The 19,550-nt window shown below is 47.2% G+C and overlaps 2 long non-coding RNA genes across 2 annotated transcripts; both read right to left on the bottom strand.

The window, feature by feature from the left end:
- Window positions 1-645: 645 nt before the first annotated feature.
- LOC122455784 lies at window positions 646-8,771 on the bottom strand. The gene is made up of 3 exons (XR_006274245.1): window positions 8,761-8,771; window positions 5,731-5,734; window positions 646-898 (listed from the first exon to the last, which is right to left on the bottom strand). It is a non-coding gene; the product is annotated as an uncharacterized LOC122455784 (long non-coding RNA).
- A 4,059-nt stretch (window positions 8,772-12,830) lies between these two features.
- On the bottom strand, window positions 12,831-19,492 carry LOC122455785. Its single transcript, XR_006274246.1, has 3 exons — window positions 19,428-19,492; window positions 16,813-16,975; window positions 12,831-13,317 (listed from the first exon to the last, which is right to left on the bottom strand). It is a non-coding gene; the product is annotated as an uncharacterized LOC122455785 (long non-coding RNA).
- Window positions 19,493-19,550: the final 58 nt, after the last annotated feature.

Here is a 19,550-nt window from a genome sequence, read left to right as displayed (position 1 = left end):
GTCATTCCCGCAGGATCATTTGGTTCCACCTGGGGTCTACTTGGGGGACCTGCCCATCAGGGTCAGGGACATTATTACGATCCTGATTGTACTGTCTCTGTGCCTCCTCCCTTGCCTTGGACACGACCTGTTGTCGTTCGACCTCAGACAATAAGGTGCGCAGGAGGACTTTGCAATCATCCCAATATGGCTTATAGCTGCTAAGGCAGCCCTCAAAAACTGAAATAAACCTACTCGGGTTGGTGGAAAACTCCCCTGCCTGTACTTTGAAAGCAGCCAAATCCACAGGGTTAAAGGGCACATGGGTATAGACTTGCATAGTCGTGGCCGGACGCCCTTCCGCACCAGTATGAGAGATCTTAGTTTCGGTAAGTAAAGGATATAAGCCAACAGTATGGGCTCTATCAGGCGGGGGTATAGGGGCTGAAGGGGACACCGGACCTGCCATTACAGTTGGGGTGGGGGTCTGGGGACTAACATTAGCCACTACCGAACCAATCGGAGTCAAATTACATCACTGTAAGACATCTGTTCGATTACACAAAGCCAAAAACAAGTGCGCATACAGATGTTCATTCCATTTCCCCGTTCGCTGACAGAACAAAAGTAACTGGAGGATTGTATTGTAATTAATTGACCCTCCTGGTGGCCACCGCTCCTCGTCCTCTAGTTGATATTGAGGCCAGTCAACTGTACAGTATCATTTTAATTTATTCTTGGTCATCGGATCCTATCTAAATACCTTCCAATTTGCTAGGATACACTCTAGGAGCGTACACTGTGCCCTTCCTCCCGAGCTCTGTCCCTGTCCCATGCCTACAGGGTAACTCTGGGCGTTCCCAGGTTTAAACAGAGCAGACAATCTGGATTTCAAAAGGTTCCTACCTTATCCGAAGGACTGGTTCCCCACTGTCGCCCCCGGCGCTTCTCCAATTATCAGGCGCGTTGCACCATTGTGCCCTACGGGGCCGGTTGGGCTATGCCCCTCTGAGGCCCCCGGGAATCACACCGGTGTGCACTGGGCATCGGTCGGAGTCCTCACCCGCCAGTCCCCGCAAGGGATCTGGGAAAGGCTTGTGTTGAAGCCTCGAGCCCCATGTTGGGTGCCAAAAACTGTTGCCAGCACAGAGTGCACGAGGCAGGCAACAGCTGGATTCGTTGCCCGGTGTGCGTTGACCAATAACCACAACGGGGTGGAGAAGTAGAAAAGTTTATTTGAACCTTCAAGTGGTACAGGGAGACAACAATCTCAAATCCTGCACACCAGTGCAAGCAGTTACACATATTTTTATACATTCTTTCTTTAGCATACTTATCCAATAGCAAGCTGTCCTGAGTACCCATATAGCCAATCCGGTATACCAGCCAGTTCCCCATTTTCCTCTTATCATCTATTCCACCATATATGGAGTTGTTTGTTCAGCATTATTTAACATTTCTGTCCTGTTGGGCCTAATCTTGCTTCAGCCAGTGTGCGCCTGCAACAAACTGTTGCAAACTACTCAGCGTGACTGCTGTGAGTATCTCCGGGCAGAAAAGGGAAGGGGGGTCATCTGGGCCTAGAGCGAGGGGGCTTCATCGACACTCGTGGTCTTCCATCCCCTTGAGTTACCTAGTGGCCATGCCCGGTGTCCCCAACAACTATAAAAGGCAGATTTTAAGTGGTTAAAGGGGTAGCAAACAGAAGAAAGCAGATTACTAAGCAAATAAAACCAAACCCGCAAACTAAGCTTGTTTCACTAAAGAAATTGAGGACTAACTTCAGGTTTATTTAGCTTAAAGTTTTTGGAATGAAACTCAAAAGAAATCAAATGTGAGGTACTTTTATGATGGATTGAATGGCTAGAGAACCAGCCTTTAGTCTATTCAGCCAGTCTTTCTATCATAGCCTGCTAAGAAGTGGATTTAAAATCCTTGAGGGAGCGGGGAGGGAGAAACCTACAACATTGTGTGTTGAGCTTCCTTCAGTGTTTTTGCAACCCCTTAAAAGTACAAAGATGCGTTGGCCTGTGGAACTAGGCTGAGCATAAGGGAAGAACTTGGTGGCCTGTGCATCCCAGTACAGAAAAATACACCAAAGAAAAACATTGGATGTCTCTGATTTTTAGTACAGTTCACTACAGTACTGAACACAGCGCATCATACATCTGACGCTCCTCGATGGAAGGGTCTGTAAAAGTTCAAGGACTGGTATCCAGAATGGGATGGTTTGGTTTGTTTTTCCTACAAATGTGTGGGAATTCGTTCTTTATACATGGGAGGGGCAATCGTGCTGGCTGGAGTTGGATAGAGTGTGTGCATGTTCTGTGCAAGCTTCCCACCTACCGCTCTGGTACTGCCCCTTCCCCCCGCCTCCACAGCCACTTACTGGATTTTTAGTGTCCGGTCACCAGTGCTAACCGTGTTCCTGCAGCATGGTGCTGGCTGAGCTCTTTCCAAGCCACAGGGGCTGCTTTGCCGTCCCTGCAGGCAGGAGCGCTCCAGCAGAGCTGTGTGAGCAATCTTGCTCCTGCCTCTCCTGGCCTGGGCCTTGCTCCCTGACCGACCAGTAGGACCTAAAAAGTTGGAGGTCCTAAGGCTACAGCCTTATTAGCCTAATGGTTAAACCAGCCCTGCCACCAATTAATCTGCTTTATTGAGAACAGTCCCATGACTAATAATCCTCAATAAATGTAACATCATAAACCCTGCCTCTTGGAGTTACAGAGTCACAGTGCAAAACCTTTGTTTTGGAGGCAGAATTGCTACACAAGTTTGTCCAAGCTAAAAGAATGTTGATTTGCCTATTTACCTGTGTCTGAAGTGTAAATTGAGCAGGGGGATGCCAGAGACAAAGGGCAGTTCATTTGCATCTGAGGTAAACACCAGTTACCAGGAGGCTGAGGGAAGAACCTGGAGTCCGGAGGCTGGAGGACTCCCCGCAGTCTGGTCCCCAGGCCTCATACTGACTCTTGAGACAAAAACAACCTTGGGGAATATAAGGAGAAGCAAAAGGGCGTCTTGCTCTCCCTCACTGCGGGACCAGAGAGGTCAGCACTGTCCCTCTCTGACTGGTGGCTCCCCCACCGCGTGGGCCGCTGACGCTGAGAAGTAGCTTTGGGTAAGACACGTCTCTTAGACAAGGGTTGGAGTCTGCTGAGTTAAGTTTTAGTCACCAGAAAGCGTAATTTTTATTAGTATCCGTTTTCTCTTTCTAATATCTCTGCTTCGTATCACTGAAATCTCTGTTCTTTATTAATATAAATTCATCTCCATGCTGTGTTATTCAAGTGAGGCGTGCAACCTCCGCTGAGCCAGCTGGCTGGTGTGTGTCCTGGCTCTTTCGAGACAGCGGGCACGGTCAGTTCTGTAAGCAGCCAGAGACTGGCTGGATCCTGCAGAGGATGCTCTTGCAGGGGGGCTGGGAACAGGGGGCACCGGCACAGAGTTACTTGCAGGGCCTGGCAGAGTCCTGAGGGGTGCGTTGAGCCAGCTATTGGGCTGGGATGGCAGGGAGCTGACTCACCATTCAGCAGCACCAAACCTCTCTTGCTGAGGGAGGCAGAGGGGTAACAAGGTGACTCACAGTTCTGGATGCCCCGAGAAAACCTCACAATCCTAGAGCAGCACTCTCCCTTTTGAACTAATCTGTACATGCCTGGACTAACTGTAACAGCCACAGTGGGCCGAAAGGTAGGCCCTGATTGGCCCTGAGCACTCCCCCATCTCTAAACACTCCCTCCTCTTTGCAACACCAGCTGCTGAGAGGGTATATTGTTGGAGAATTTCCTTTTTTACAGTGTAATTTAATAGTAATGGTGTCTTTGGCCGGGGCCTTTCAAGCTATTGTGGATTACTGAGTAGGTCAAATTGGAAAATATTGTAATATAATGTCATATTGACCCATTTAGTGTATTTGCCATCACTAATATCAAGTGATGATGTATTAAAGAGTCTTTACATAAGCTTCTTTTCTCAGTCCTAATTGGAGACTAATTTAGCTGGCAGATAACTGCTCTGATACAGCTCACCAGAGTGGCTTCCTCACTAAAGCTCTGATCTGTTGGATGAATGGTTATGTCACTGGCTCTGTAGCTATCAGAGCACACCTGTGTGGAGTCTTTCTAGGTTGCAGATCCCTGTCTTGGTTCCGTGGGTCTGTTAGATCACTGCAGGAAGTCAATGTGCTCATCAATACCTGGGAAACTTCCCCTAGACAAAAACGCTGGCTCCATCGATTGTCCCTGTTATTGACTGGATTGTCTCACGTGCTCAGATCCCAGTGAGGTTCTGTCGCCAAGCCCGCATAGAGAAGCTCTTGTACAGCTATATCCAGCTGCTCTGGGTTTCAGGCTGAAGTGAATTGAGGTTTGTGAAAGGAGTCTGACTGTCAGCACTAGGATGTATGTGCCAACCTGTCCCCAGGACAGACACAGCATGGGCGGGGCAGACTTTCCATGTTTCCCTCTCCAGTGGGTGCCATCAGCATTGCCCTGCAGGGCCGTAATCCTCCTTGTCCCCTGGCTGGGCACAAGAACTATTCCACAGGCACGCTGCTGATGGCAGGGGGCGGGAAGAGCTCTGACAAAGGCAGTTTGTTTGGAAATCCTCGCAGCTACAAAGGGCCTTTCCACTCCAATGGCAGCCTGGCACAGAACAGCCAGAGCAGTGAGCATCTTTAGCAGTCAGGGATGGGGGGTGACAATGGCAGCATATCATTACTAGCGATTAAAACAGGCTTCCCACCTCTTGCATTGGCTTTATTGACCTTTCTCCACACAATTATCTGCCCTTTAATTTCTAATTCATTAGCTCCAAGACCCTGCATTGCTGGAAGAAAGTGAGGTACAGCATGACAATTCTGCTAGAGCAATCATGGTGTCTTGGTTCCTGTAGCGGAAGGGCTTAGAGATGGCTGGCATGTTGCTCCTGGTGTGTTTGGTTGTGCTCTGCATCTGTAGGGACTCGCACGTGGGAGGCATCTCTAGAATTTTGTGGGGGAGGTTTCCCGTGAAGGAGACATGCGTACAAAACAGGCACTTGCTGCAATGAAAGCACAGCCTGAGGCTTCAGGACTCTCCTTTTCATACCTATAGATAGGCTTGGAAGGATCAGATTTTTGTTGGTAAACATTGATTTCATTGTACACCCAGAAACAGACAAAAAATATCTCCATCAAAGATAATCAACATTTATAGAATCATAAAATATCAGTGTTGGAAGGGACCTCAAGAGGTCATCTAGTCCAACCCCTTGCTCAAAGCAGGACCAATCCCCAATGAAATCATCCCAGCCAGGGCTTTGTCAAGCTGGGCCTTAAAAACGTCTAAGGATGGAGATTCAACCACTTCCCTAGGTAACCCATTCTAGTGCTTCACCACCCTCCTGGTGAAATAGTTTTTCCTAATATCCAACCTAGACGTCCCACACTGCAACTTGAGACCATTACTCCTCGTTCTGTCATCTGCCACCACTGAGAACAGCCGAGCTCCATCCTCTTTGGAACCCCTCCTTCAGGTAGTTGAAGTCTGCTATCAAATCCCCCTACATGCTTCTCTTTTGCAGACTAAATAACCCCAATTCCCTCAGCCTCTCCTCATAAGTCATGTGCCTCAGACCCCTAATAATTTTTGTTGCCCTCCACTGGACTTTCTTCAATTTGTCTACATCCCTTCTGTAGCAGGGGGACCAAAATTGGATGCAGTACTCCAGATGTAGCCTCACCAGTGCCGAATAGAGGGGAATAATCACTTCCCTCGATCTGCTGGCAATGCACCTACAAATACAGCCCAATATGCCGTTAGCCTTCTTGGCAATGAGGGCACACTGCTGACTCATATCCAGCTTCTCATCCACTGTAATCCCTAGGTCCTTTTCTGCAGAACTGCTGCTTAGCCTGTCAATTCCCAGCCGGTAGCAGTGCGTGGGATTCTTCTGTCCTAAGTGCAGGACTCTGCATTTGTCCTCGTTGAACCTCATCAGATTTCTTTTGGCCCAATCCTCCCATTTGTCTAGGTCACTCTGGTCCCTATCCCTACTCCGGAGTGTATTTACCTCTCCTTTTAACATTTTCTTTCTTTGCCTAAGATCCCTCGATCAAACTCTCTGTTATTTACTTTGTATATTTTTGATGTGGGATGTTGACAATTTGTATTTTAATTGCTATAAAGCTTTAATTTCTTTGAATTTGAATGTCTTCTGTCATTAAATAATTGTTGTCTGACCCCCTCCATAACTGTCTTCAACTGTGAAAATGTGACTAGATAAAATTTAAAAAAATGCTTAAAAATAAACGTCAGTCTTGTCTGTCAAAATGATAAAAAAAACAAACACTGAATTCTGCCTAGCTGAACTAGAAAAGACTGGGGATTAGCATCTGCCCTGGACACCCACATGGGAAGGTGCAGCAGCTAAATAAATACTAGGGGTTCCATTTAAATAGGAGAAACTGGTTATAATATTTTCCCTATTGACCTTGTGATGCATTTGGTACAATACGCAATAAATGTGCACTTCTCTGAAGCATGCTTAGCTCCCAGGGGAGCTGATCTGTGAGAGTCTTAATTACTGCCAGGGCAGACCAGCCCAGCAATCCATCCAGGCCAGGATATGTCTCTACCAGTGCCGGATGCTTCAGGGAAGATGCAGGAAGCGCTACAGTGAACTCAGAGAGAGTGTTTCTTCCCCACTCCCTCCGTAAGAGGTTGATTCATGCCTTGAGGCAGGAGGTTTTAGATCCTCCTCCATGGGAGCCTAGCTAAGGTGTTCCCACCCTCCTTATAAATGTCCAGTTTTGCTGAATCCAGCTCGGTTCTTGGCCTCACTCTAGCACAGCCAGAGCTTTATGCTGATGGGGTTACTCTGTTTTCACACTGGGGTAACTGTGAGCACAGTTCAGACCTTTCTTTCCTGTCCTTATCAACCTTTAGAGCTTCTGCTCCCTAGTCACTTTCCATCCAGCCTCATCTGCCTGCCCCAGAGCCCATCAGCCCCTGTCTGCACTCAGGCTTTCAGCTGGATCCCACCCTCTTGGCTTCCTCTCAAACTCTTAGGCCCTGTCCGTGCTACAACTTTTATCTATGATCTTCTAACTGTCCAGAGATCTAGTCACCTTAACTGGCTCCAAGTCTCATGGAGAACTTTGAAGTGCCAGACGCAGTTTCTCCAGAGCAGTGAGCCCGGCTGGGATGTCGTACAGGGTACTTCATGCTGGGATTAGTCATCTTGTGTGTGGTGCTGAGAATGTAACATACAGGAAATACTTGCCACACGTTCTGTGCCAGATGAGTTTTGTGAAGTGTGGTGACTGGAGGAGCAGACAGCCAAGGGAAGCGATTTCAGCTGTATTTAACATTCAGAGCTGCTCCGAGGTGGAAATAGTTTGAACAATTAGATCCTTTCTAGGGATTGGAAAAGCAATTTCTTATGAAGCATCGTGACACGTACGTACAGTGTGAGATTTTTAATAATCAATGCTTCTGATGTGTCCCACTGCAGTGCTAGGCACTCCCCGCAATGCTGCTCCTTTCTCCTTTGGGTGACATTAAGGCTCAAACCATTGTGCCTGCATGGTTGTGTCAGTCTATGGAGCATTCATCTGAATGCTGTCCCTTGCAGAGGAGTGCTGTGCCCTAGCGTAGCTGCTGGGGTGGGTTTTGGGAGAAAGGGGGCATGGCACAGATGATGGCTGTACTGGCAGGGAGCTGGAAGCATGGGTGGCATTAAGACCTGAGAGCACTTGTGTCCTGGAAAAGGAATGATGGTGCTACCTCCGTGGGAGTGGTGGGGTGCGGCAGCTTTGTGCTTTGCACACGTGATTGTGCTCAGCAGGGAATGGTGGCTGCGTAAGGCTTAAAATCAGATTTCTGTGCTAATTCTGGTAGTCGTGAATGCAGACTTGGCTTTCTGTGAATCTTCTAATAAATTTGTTAGTCTCTAAGGTGCCACAAGTACTCCTTTTCTTTTTGTGAATACAGACTAACACGGCTGCTACTCTGAAACCTGTGAATCTTCTGCAATACTTGCTGTTTCAGTGACCTAGCTGGCTAGGACATTCATGGAAAGCATCATGCTGGTGCCAGAGACAGAGTTGGTCAATTTTCTTTTAAAATTAGAACAAAGGCATAGACACTTTTTTCTAGTGTTCACCCACCACTAGTAGTAGTTACACAGGATGTGATCCTGCCCTGAGTGCTGCATGGGCAGCCCCCAGAGCAAGAAAATCATTGCAGGATTGGGGACATATTAATTAAGGTCCCTATTTGGCAAAGTTCTTGAGCACATGGTTGGCTTTCAGAGTGTGTGTGATTCCGTCCCCATTCAGCAAAAGATATGCTGATTGGATGCCAAACTCCCATTTGTGTCATAAAAACATAAGAACGGCCATAGTGGGTCAGACCAAAGGTCCATCTAGCTCCATATCCCGTCTTCCGACAGTGGCCAATGCCAGGTGCCCCAGAGGGAATGAACAGAACAGGTAATGATCAAGTGATCCATCCCCCTGTCACCCATTCTCAGTTTCTGGCAAACAGAGGCTAGGGACACCAACCCTGTCCATCCTGGCTAATAGCCATTGATGGACCTATCCTCCATGAACTTATCTAGTTCTTTTTGGAACCCTGTTATGGTCTTGGCCTTCACAACATCCTCTGGGATGGAGTTCCACAGGTTGACTGTGCATTGTGTGAAGAAATACTTCCTTTTATTTGTTTTAAATGTGCTGCCTATTAATTTCATTTGATGACCCCTAGTTCCTGCAGTATAAAAAGGAGTAAATAACACTTCCTTATTTACGTTCTCCACACCAATCATGATTTTATAGACCTCCATCATATTCCCCATTTTTCCAAGCTGAAAAGTCCCACTCTTATTAATTTCTCCTCATATGGCAGCTGTTCCACACCCCTAATAATTTTTGTTGCCCTTTTCTGAACCTTTTCCAATTCCAATCTATCTTTTTTGAGATGGCGCAACCACATCTTTGAAAATCTCTGAGTGAGTGATTGGCAGAGCAGGGCTGGGATTACTCACAGACATAAAGTTAAGCATGAAATGTTTTGCTGCGCTGAGGCTCTAGAGGCCACTTTTGAAACCTTAGCTCCTCAGGGCCCACGGCTCATATGTGGGCATCTCTGCTGGGATGGAGAGTGCCTGAATACTAGTGACTGTTTAAAGTGCTGCCCTATTTCAATTGCTCTGACAAAGTCAAAGCTGAACTAAACTCTTCACCAGAGGCTGAAAGAAAGGATGAAGAAGATCTAATGTAATTTACTATTAAAAGTAAAAGAGGCAGTAAAAGAGGATTGTCAACAGCATCTGGCCAGGGAGGGATGCTGCTAAGGATTTTTGAGACAATATAAAATGAAACCTGTAATACAGCTACTCTGAGCCACGCTATTCTTCCCTGCTGGTCTCATTAAGCACAGTTTAAGCCACCTGAAGAATCATTTTGGAGCCAATGTGGCTCACTTGGTGACATCCTTTCAGAAGATTTTTTTTTTTAACAAAAGATGAGAACTGCACAACTCTGCTGCAGCCTGAGGTTTGTGCGTGCCCATGGGTGGCAGGTGGAGCCCCCATTCAGGGAGGCGAGCCCCCAGTTCCACCCCTTGTGCTCGCATGCCCCCACCCCCTTGGCCAGAGGAACCCTGAGCCCCCCCACCTGCCAGGAGGAGTGCTGGCCCAGCCACAGCCGCACTGTGCCTCCCCAGACCCCAAGCTGCCCAGGGAAAGCAGCAGCGTGACAGCGTCTCTTCCCAGAGAAGAACCTGAGCTTTTGCTATGCCCCATGCAGGTTCTGGGTGGATGAGGAGGTGGTATGTGTTACTCAGCTTCCATCCGATGAAGTGAGCTGTAGCTCACGAAAGCTTATGCTCTAATAAATTTGTTAGTCTCTAAGGTGCCACAAGTACTCCTTTTCTTTCTGGGTTCATCAGTGATCTCTCTGGAGTCCAGGGAGATTACTGATGAAACCAGGAAGCTGAATATCGCATACTGCCCCCTCATCCGCCCCGGAACCTGCATGGGGCATAATAAAAGAAAAACTTGCCCCACCAAACCCACAACTGGGCTTCTGGCAAAGCCTCCCCTGGCCTATTATACCCACCACCCCTATGTGTGCCCAACCCTGCACCTGCCACTGCGCTCATCCTCACGCACTGTCCCTGCAAACCCTGCACCTGCCACCACAACCCCAACAGAGAGAAAGGACTATCACAGTGTGCTGGTCACACGTGCCTTACCGAGGCTTGGAGCAGGTGTGGATGACGTGGTGGTAAAACGCCCGTGCCTTAGCTATGCCCTTGCACCTCTTGGTGCCGCTATGCTGGAGGTAGCGTGCTGGCAGGAGGTTTCCCTATAAGGCGTAGTGAAGCCAAGTCTCTTGAGAGCGGAAGTTGGCCCGAAAGGGTTAAACTGAGAGACCAGAGTAGGAAGGGCAGAAAGAAACAGAAGGGAGAAGTGTGAGCAGAGATGAGAAATTAATGAGAGGGGACAAGGTCCTACAGGGGATGCGCTATGCTCTGGCATTTCCTAGTTAGCTGTGGCTGGCATTTCTTTTCTCTGCAGAGAGTCCCAGTATCTGGACCAGAGAGTGGCTCCCGAGGAGGGAGAGCTCTGCATAAGGCCCCATCCCAGGCGTGGCCCAAGGCACTCTTGCTGTGCACACTCAGTGGCCACACATCTGCCATCCTGCTCTCCATCCCACAATAGCCCTGTCCTGCATGGTGACCCATTATAGAGACCTAGGGCCTGCAGCTGCACTAGTCACTCACACCAGTGTGGGTGTGAAATGCTCTATGAGCAGAGTAGAAGCATTTCACACCCACTTTACACCCCTCTGCATGGGTGTCAATGGCTCTGCAAGGCACTGGAGATCTCTGCAATGCGCACTAAGTGTGCAATCCCTCTGCCACCCTGTGCCGCTGACCTGCTCCCCTCAGATATAGCAGAAGGAGCTCGCCGTCCTGGAAGCCAGGGAACTGGCAGCTTTTCAGATGTGCTTTCATTTTGCACCCCCAGTTTTGTATCATTGATGCCTTGTCAGCTGCTAAATAATTGATTGCCCCGCCAATCACCCCGCTGTCTGACTGCTGTCAATTGTACGCACATTTTTGCTTACAAAGCTGCACCTGCAAAATTGAGGGGGGTAGGTGAGGAGAGGGGAGGGGAGAAGAGCTGGCAAAATTGATCCCTTAAAGGGAAAAGTTGTTTAAACATAAAACTGCGTAGTTCTTCCTTGTCCAGGTAGTAGCATGGCCCATTTCACTTACTGCTCATGGGAAGTTATCAGGCCTTCCTCTCTTGGCAGGTTGTAAGACAGGGCACTGAAGTATACTTGGCTGCTTACAATACAGGGGGGAATTTGACATTTTTAGTCCCTCTCTGAAAATGGACCCCTCCAGTAGGCACATAATTAAGCACTGTGTTTGGTCCAATAATTCATTTTGAATGTAGTGACCACCCAAGTCTTGGTCTGAGCAATGAAGTCTTCTAGTGTTTCTTGTTGTTGTAGAATCCTGCGAGTCCAGCTAGTCTTAATCAGTTCAGATACAGCAGGTCAAATATGGAGACATTACTGATAAAACTGAAGGGGACATCAAAAGCTTACCAGGCAGATATGTAGTCCTGCCAGCCATTAAACCCTGGGGAGCTACATCCTTCTCGGAATGGTTTGGTTTCAGTTGCAGGTATTTTGCAAAAAGCTATTGCTGGCTTTTGACCTGCACAATCTGCTTTCAGTGAAATTAAAGGAGGCAGGATTTGGGTGTGTTTCCAAGCATGGTTATTAACTAAGACTGGATGTTTGTTTAAATACAGGACATGGTATTCTTTAAACTCTCCCTCAGCACCTAAGCACACACCTGTAGCGGAAGTGTGCTGCATCCCCAGCTCTAGGGGTTGTGTGAGCTTGTGGGCTCTCCGCATGTTCTGAACGCTTCCCTTGCACCTGTAAACTGAGCCTCAGCTGGGGGAGCTGATGTGGAAGCCTCCATGAGCTCAGGGTGGGGAGAGGAGCAGGCAGCAGAATCCCCCTGAGACCCACTCCAGATCCACTGGCGCTGGGAGAGGGCGCACTGGGCTTGTTCTGTGAGATTTCCTTCTCATTTCAAGCACTCTGATAGAACTTTACTCCCTACTGCAAAGGGCAAAGAGTTCTCAAGATCTCGCTCCTCACTGCGCTGACCTTATTTCTAAATGAAGATTTAATTTGTTTTTTCCCAGCAGACAAGCAAGGAGGCTGAGCGATCTGGTGCTTGAAACGGACTGACTGTCCCATCCAGGTTTGATACTGGCATGGACTCTTTTCTATCACAGGCTTCCTCAAGTATGCGTGTAGAATTCGAAGGGCAATTTCTCATGACATCTCCCAGAGCAGAAAGTGCTACTTTGGGTCTCCGTGTTTTGGAGTTTTGCATACATTAGGTACTAATAGATTCCTGAGCAAATGGATTATGGCTCTATATTGCTTTCCCTCAGGCTTCTATGATGGCCAATAATGTTTCTTCCATATGTTTTTTCTGGGTTGGGAGTTCACATCAGGCACATTCTTTGCTGCCATGATCATTTGTGTCTGTTGAATTGCTTGTATCTGCATAATCTGACTCGTGGTTCTGGCATGAAGACACTGTTACATGCAAAACACGTGGGCAAGTGAATAGCATTCTCTTGTTCCCACTCCTCCTCTCCCCATGCACACGCTTCCCGTCACAGTCCAAGGGACAGGCTCAAGAGGCACTCAGCATGAGGTGAGAGTTCGGGGCGATATAATGCTCACCTTGGCATCCCCCCAGTCGCAGGTCACTGTGTTTGCTATGAAGGAGTCCGATTTGGTATTGGCATCAGCCTACCACTGAACCATTCTGTGCTGGCAGTCCTTGGGTCACCGGGGCCATGTACCCCAGGGACGACAGCTGTCCTACTGCCTCCTACAGGCCCCCAGCGGTGTTACATTCCAACTGCTGGATGCAGCCTGCCCGCCCCCACCCCCGTCAGAGAGCATGGGTGCTTGCTCCAGGGAGAGATTCTGCTGCTGGGAGCCCACAGCCTAGATCCTGCCACTCGTGCCATTGAAATACAAGGGCGGAACCATTGTTTAGTAGGGTTATAATATTTTTGATGAATTCTTTCATAAAAATAGGATTTAGCTGAAAAACTGGACTCTGAATACCAGACAGAAGCTCCCAAGCCTCTTGGCCAACCTTCTCTTTTCACTATTCTAACACCAGTAGAATTAAGGCTGAAATTCCCATCTTCTACCAGGCCTTCATTACTTGTTAGTCTAACCAGTGAACAGTGGGTAGAGGTTCAAGAATTGTTACAAAGGTCTGTTATAGAAACCTGTTTAAAAAAAGATGTGAGGAGACAAAGACTGAGTTACTTTAAACAGAAGTTTCTACTAATACCATTCAAGGACTGTGTTAAGATTATGACTGTTAAACAAGGGGATCAGAAATCAATGAACCAAAATTGGTGTGTCAGAAATCAGGCCTAATTGGTGGACAAAATAATGAGAGGATGGATTATTCCACCCATTGATTTTTGGGGCCCTTAAATAAAGAGGGGGAAAAAAATCCTTTTACTGTCACTGTGGCTGTGGTGGAAGGATTGTTGATGTGACACCAGATCTTGATACTCCAGGTTCCCCTCCCTGCAAACTTCCTCCTGTCCTATCTCTTGCTCAGCTTTTCACCAGATCCTGAAATTAACTATAGTGCATGGCCCCCACATGGTGAGATCAGACAGCCCATCCAGCTCTGCTGGGCTTGAGAATGACCAGTCAAGGAGAAGGATCCTACCAAACCAACCAAATGATGTTCTTGACCAAGGGGGTAAGCCGGGGTCTAAGGCAACTGCTGGTATGGCCAACCTGCCAGCCCAAAGGATCCATCCAGGACTGAGCAGCCACCCTCTATCTTGAGAGCATCAACAAAACCCATATTCCCGCACCTTTCCTATCCCATTTCCTCTCTCCGGGGCTATCTGTTTTCTCTAAAGCAGGAAAGTGAGTACCATTCTCAACTCAGAATTAAGCAACAGAACTTTCTCCCCCAAGGACTGTTTGACTGAATAAGAGACTTAACCGATAGTTTCTGTCTCCAGAAAGGGACTTTGATAGATTTTGATTCGATTTGTTTTTCCTAATCAACTAATTTTAGATTCAATGCTCTTTATCTCATTTTGGATTATGCTCTTTATCTCATTTTGGTCTTTCCCTTTTGTGTGCTTCAATCAATACAGTTCTGACCTTTGGCATCAATTTTATAATCTGTTTGCCATGGTACTAAGCAAGCTGGACTGTCTATACCAAACTCCGACCCTGGCTTACCTTGGTTTAATGTTGGACAGTGACTGGGTTACGTTAACACTCTTAACTCTTTGGGCCTCTTTATTCCATCTCAGTCAATACACTCACCCCAATTTTTCTATTGTAGAGAACAAGTTGGTGGTGCACCACAATTGCTTTTTCAGCTAAAGAGCTGTGCAAGTATTTCTATTCCACTCTTTGCCCTTGTGCTATGCAAGGTTACGTTAATGGCGTGGGTGCTGTGTAATGCTTGTAGATCCCTCTCGTAGGTGGAGAGTTTAGGGAGAATAGCTTGATTTAGAACCGAGAGAACATTGATCACCAGATTAACCATTTTTAGTTTCAATGCACCACGCTGCGGCTCCAACTGAAGCCCTTGTTCCCGTGTGAGTCAGGGTGCACTCCAGAGACTGTCTGGCAGAGCTCCGCAGCGTACCTACGCCAACAAAAGGGGATTTTCTGGTGGGGGAGGACCCTCCTCCCCAGGCAACATTAGCTACGTCGCTGGAAGGATTCTTCTGTTGCAATAGCTGAGCCTATCCTGGGTCTCGTTGGCACAGCTCCGGAGGTCTGGGGGTGGGGGGATGTATATTTCCCACCCCCCTGAGTGATGTAGCTATGCTGATATAACTCGAGGACAGACCAAGCCTCAGTATTTGTACTCTGCTCCTGCAGAGTCAGTAGAACAGCCACCAGAGGGAGTGTAAGAAAAGGAACATCAGGTTAGTTCCCAGGTTGGGTCCCCATTTCACATCGCTTTGCTGGGTCTTTGTAATTCTTTTATTTCAACACAAATTCTTTAGAGGAAAATCCCCGTGATCAGCTTGGGCTCCATGAGCCTCCTTATAATAAGAAAGCAACACCCAGCATCAGTTTCTTAGGGTGGCTGCAAACGCTAAGCTGAAAATACATTTTAAAATGAAAGAAAACTATTGCCTGTCTTTGTGTACTAGCCTGCCTTTTCTAGGAGGCCAGTCACTGCAGATGGCAAAGATCTTGTCACTAGCTCCCATGCTGTTGAGCAGGAGAGATGGAGTCCAGCTGAAATTATTTGCACAGTCCTTGAATTTAGTTAAAAGTTCTCAACTGTGTTGACCTCACCAGGGAGGCTGATGGGAATATGGGAATGAGCGAATGTAACCCACACATCTCCTGGGTGTGGTGCTCTCCTCTAGTGGCCCTGAGACCACTTAGAGATTAATGAGTCTGCTATAGCCTTAGCTAAGAGCCATGTGGCTTTTAGCTCATGCAGTAGAGGCTCATACACTTTAGCTTCAGAAGTCCCAGGTTCAATCTCACCCAACAGTGAGCGGGGGCTCTCAGCCTTACACAAGGCAAAATCATGGTGCTTTGTGCAGCATGAGGCTGTGATGCTCTAGCAGAAGACTGCTAACAGATGCAGACACTTGATACGTTTTCTTTTTCTTTTTTTTAAAACCAAAAGGACAAATGCTAGAACTCTGAGTGGTTTAAATTCCTGGAAAAGGAGTGTTCCGTAGCAAGAAAAGATCTTGTTCAATCCTGAAAGGCTCCAACAGGCAGTGCTTCTGACAGCACAAAATTGAGTTTAAATACTGGTGATCTCAAGATGTTACGTTATCTCTTCAACCAGAACTTCTTACAGCTCGAGCCCTATTGATTTTCAGTGGCAGGATCGTTGATTGGTTATTGCAGATTTCCCCCTAGTTTTAAATCTATTTGCAGGTGTATGATTCTGAGTCAGTGACTTAAACAAACAATTCTGCAAATTTTTCAACAATACTAAGTTTTATATTATGAGTGTTCGTGAAACAGAGTTTCTGGGTTTTGCATTCTCTCATTTATTCCTTAGCCGTTAATTCCACGAGTACTACTCCTCCACATGTCTGAATATGGATGACTGCTGGGATTTACTGGGGGCAATCAAATACTTGGCATCTAAAGCATACATATTTGCTGATGTGCTGTGAAATCTAATAACTGCACATCTCCGAGCTCTCCCTTTCAGACGGATATCCGACACACGGTGTAGATTTGTGGCGGTGCAATCCGACTGATAAATTTAGGAAGCATGCAGTACATCTTAAAATATGTGGGTCTTTTGAAGCCAAGTATTCAATAAATTGCACAGACTTGTGCAACTTATCACACACCTATCGCCTGCTCACTAATCCTTCTCTCCAGGACCTAGTGACACATGAAGCCAACTCCCACAACAGCTGTTATTCACAAAATATAATCAACTTGCCAGGGGCATGTTTCCTCCTTTCACCCCACATGTGGAATTCCCCCCTGCAAACTACCACTAGCTGAGACAAAAATAGGTGACACCGTTTTTTCCTCCACCTCTGCAGAGTGCTGATGCTGGTAAAAACTCACTCATACCTCCCACACCAGCATGTAATTTATTATCACATGTAATTTGATTCCACATGTGTGTAGTGTGTATGTGTGCACACACAGAGAAAGGATAGTTCATAGAGAAATATCACAACTACAAACTCCAAGAAACCCTCCCCAACTTGCCCACCCATATCCCCCCACCTTACCTGACCCATGGCCCTGCTCATACCGGCAGGTCTCCTGGGTTAAATGCGTCCTTCTCTTGAGGATGCAGGGGTGCTTCTTTTCCTCTGACAGCATTCTTCAAATCACTGCAGGAGGACTGGCTGTCAGGTGGGAAAGGAACCCGGTGGGGCTAGGAAGCTATTTCTAGAGGGATAGCAGTGAGGGCCTGTTAACTCCTATGGGAAATCCCCACAGATTTGAATAAAAATGATAAACTTTCTATAGGTTTTTAAAATTATCCTACACAATATAATTAATAGAGAATTATAGGCAGTGAAAATGCAGTTTCTTCCCTATTCTACGGGCTAGTCGCTCCCCTCTCATGTTAACATCTATGTACCCCATTTGCACTGGGAACATTGACGAAAGCTTTGCCTGCATTTGCATACAATACAAGGACTGTGCACTGAGCTCTCCTTTTTCAGCCAGTGTGTTTTTTTTCAGCCCATAACTGGCATTTCCCCAATAAAAATGCATTCGTATTGAATTTGCACAAATGCAATTCTATCGGAGATTTACAGTGCATTTTTTAATTCTAATAACTCCTGCTTTGTTACCAAGAAAATAAAATTAGTAATCAGCACAGGGAATTTAATATTTTAATTCTCCAGCTGTTGTTCAAAATAGCTCTGTGCATGCCTAATAGATACAATTTTTCAAAAAGGCCATACAAATAATGCAACATCATTGCAAAGTCTGTGAACAGACCAGTTGGTAGGAATTGATAGTTTGTCATTTATTTAAACAAAATATGAAAAGCTAAAAACCTGCCAGACAAGGAATTCTCTGGCACAGAAAGCTTGACAGATGATGTAGCATTAACAGTGGAACTGGATAATCAAACATAAGTAAAGAGAACATTTTATGAACCCCCTATATTAGGTGGGATATTTTAGAAGCCTTAAAAATGAGTTTGGTCTGTGTAAATGTGGGTTTATTTAGTTGTGCAGAAACACTTAATATTTTGAACTACCCAATGGCCGTCACTCTGAACTCTACCTCGTTATACTAATGCTGAACTTACAGGTCCACTCATTCTTCTGCGTGCTGCAGATATTTTTCAATTCCCTCACTACTCCCATCTAAAAGAGAGGGGTTCAGCCTTCCTTAGTTGCAAAGACAGGTTCCGTCAAATGAACCCGATTCTGATCTCGCTGCCTCTGGCTTGTTGGCACATGTATGCACTGAAGGCAAAGGCAGAGTTGCTCCCGCTACGTGAGGTCAGAGTCAGACCAGTGTTAGAGCATCTGAACTGGCCGCACTGTGGCCAGAAAGCTCACACCTCCGTTCTGCTCACATTGTGGCCTCCACGTACAGCTGCTCCTGGATGCCAGAGGTTCTGTCTCAGCTCCCGCTCTCTGCGTGCTGGGCTTTCACGGACAGGATTGCCCCTGGGCTTAATGCATAACTCCGTGACTCTGCTGTACTGCTAAGTTCACAGCGGCCTCCCACTTCTACTCACATCGAGCAGAAATAGCTTCTGCAATCACTGTAAAACCAGCATGAGATCAAATCATGCCCACTGCATGCTGGGAACTAGGATCAGCCTTGCCTGCACCTCTCCCTGGCAGGAGAGATGGAGGGGAAAAGCTGCGTGCCCAGGGCACTGAGTGGTTCTGGTACACCAGTGGAGGTAGCGGAGAGAAGAATCTGGCCTCTATGTTCATCTAGATGGGAGGCTCAGGCAAGGAACCCTGGATCCCTCCCTTAGTCCAGCTGTGGTTTGGGAAGCTCAGACTGACACAGATCCAAAGGTTAAGCTTGCCTATGCCCCAGCAACAGCCCCAACCTGAGTCCCTCTCTCCTGACCATGGCAGCAGTTCAGACTCAACCCAGCACTGAGCATTGCAGCTCCTCTCGTGAGATTTCTAACAGGTGAGACTGCCACTCGTCTCCCTGCAGTGCGGGGTTGGGAAGGGAGCTTGGACCTGCCAGGACTTTGGGGGAGAAGCCTAGGGAAGTTGCATAGGAAGGAGCTGTAGGCAGTAGGGCTGAGGGGGTGGATTCTGAAGTCCCCTCTCTGGCTACTTTGTGGCAAATCCAGCTTCTGAGCCCCTACAGCTGCATTCTCCAAAGAGCAGCCTGGTGGTCTGCATTGAAGCCAGCCGTCTGAATGGCCAGCAACATTTCCCTTTGAAGCCTGGTCTCCTTGCTATGATAGCTGCTGTAGAGACCTGGAAACACAATGGGATGACAAGGCCTGATTTACTCACAATCCCCTGAGTAATCGGCCTAAACATTTCTGTTTGCTTAAAAATAAATACTCATATCATGCAAACAGCCTATGCTCAGCCCACTGAACTACTGCCATATAGCTTTCTCAGATATTCATCTTAATGGTGCATTGTTCAACTCCTTGCAAAGAAACTAGCCAGCAATAGCAGAGCTTGGCCTCCACCCAGCCTTCAGACTCCAGTGGCTGGAGAGCCACTGTGCTGGTTACGGAGATTCCCTCTACCCACACCTTTCCAGCTGTAGGCAACAGAGTCATTTACAAGGGCCCTTGTATCCTCAGCCCTTTCTGAAGGGCCCAGGAAGAGACAGTCTTGCTTCCCAAAGATCTCCCTGACTTCAGGCTCAGCTAGTCTGGCCCTACCTGTCTGGTTTGTTTTTGTCTCCTTCTCCTCCACCATTGCCTTCCTGTACCTTTTTGATCTGTCCTCAGCTGCTGGGTTAATTAATGCTTTAGCTCACCCAGCCTGCTATCCTGATGAGCTAC

The sequence above is a fragment of the Dermochelys coriacea genome, chromosome 9 (genome assembly GCF_009764565.3).
Source record: "Dermochelys coriacea isolate rDerCor1 chromosome 9, rDerCor1.pri.v4, whole genome shotgun sequence".
Lineage (NCBI taxonomy): Eukaryota > Metazoa > Chordata > Testudines > Dermochelyidae > Dermochelys > Dermochelys coriacea.
The sequence above is the reverse complement of the archived record's forward strand: the minus strand, read 5'-3'. Positions and strand labels throughout refer to the sequence as shown.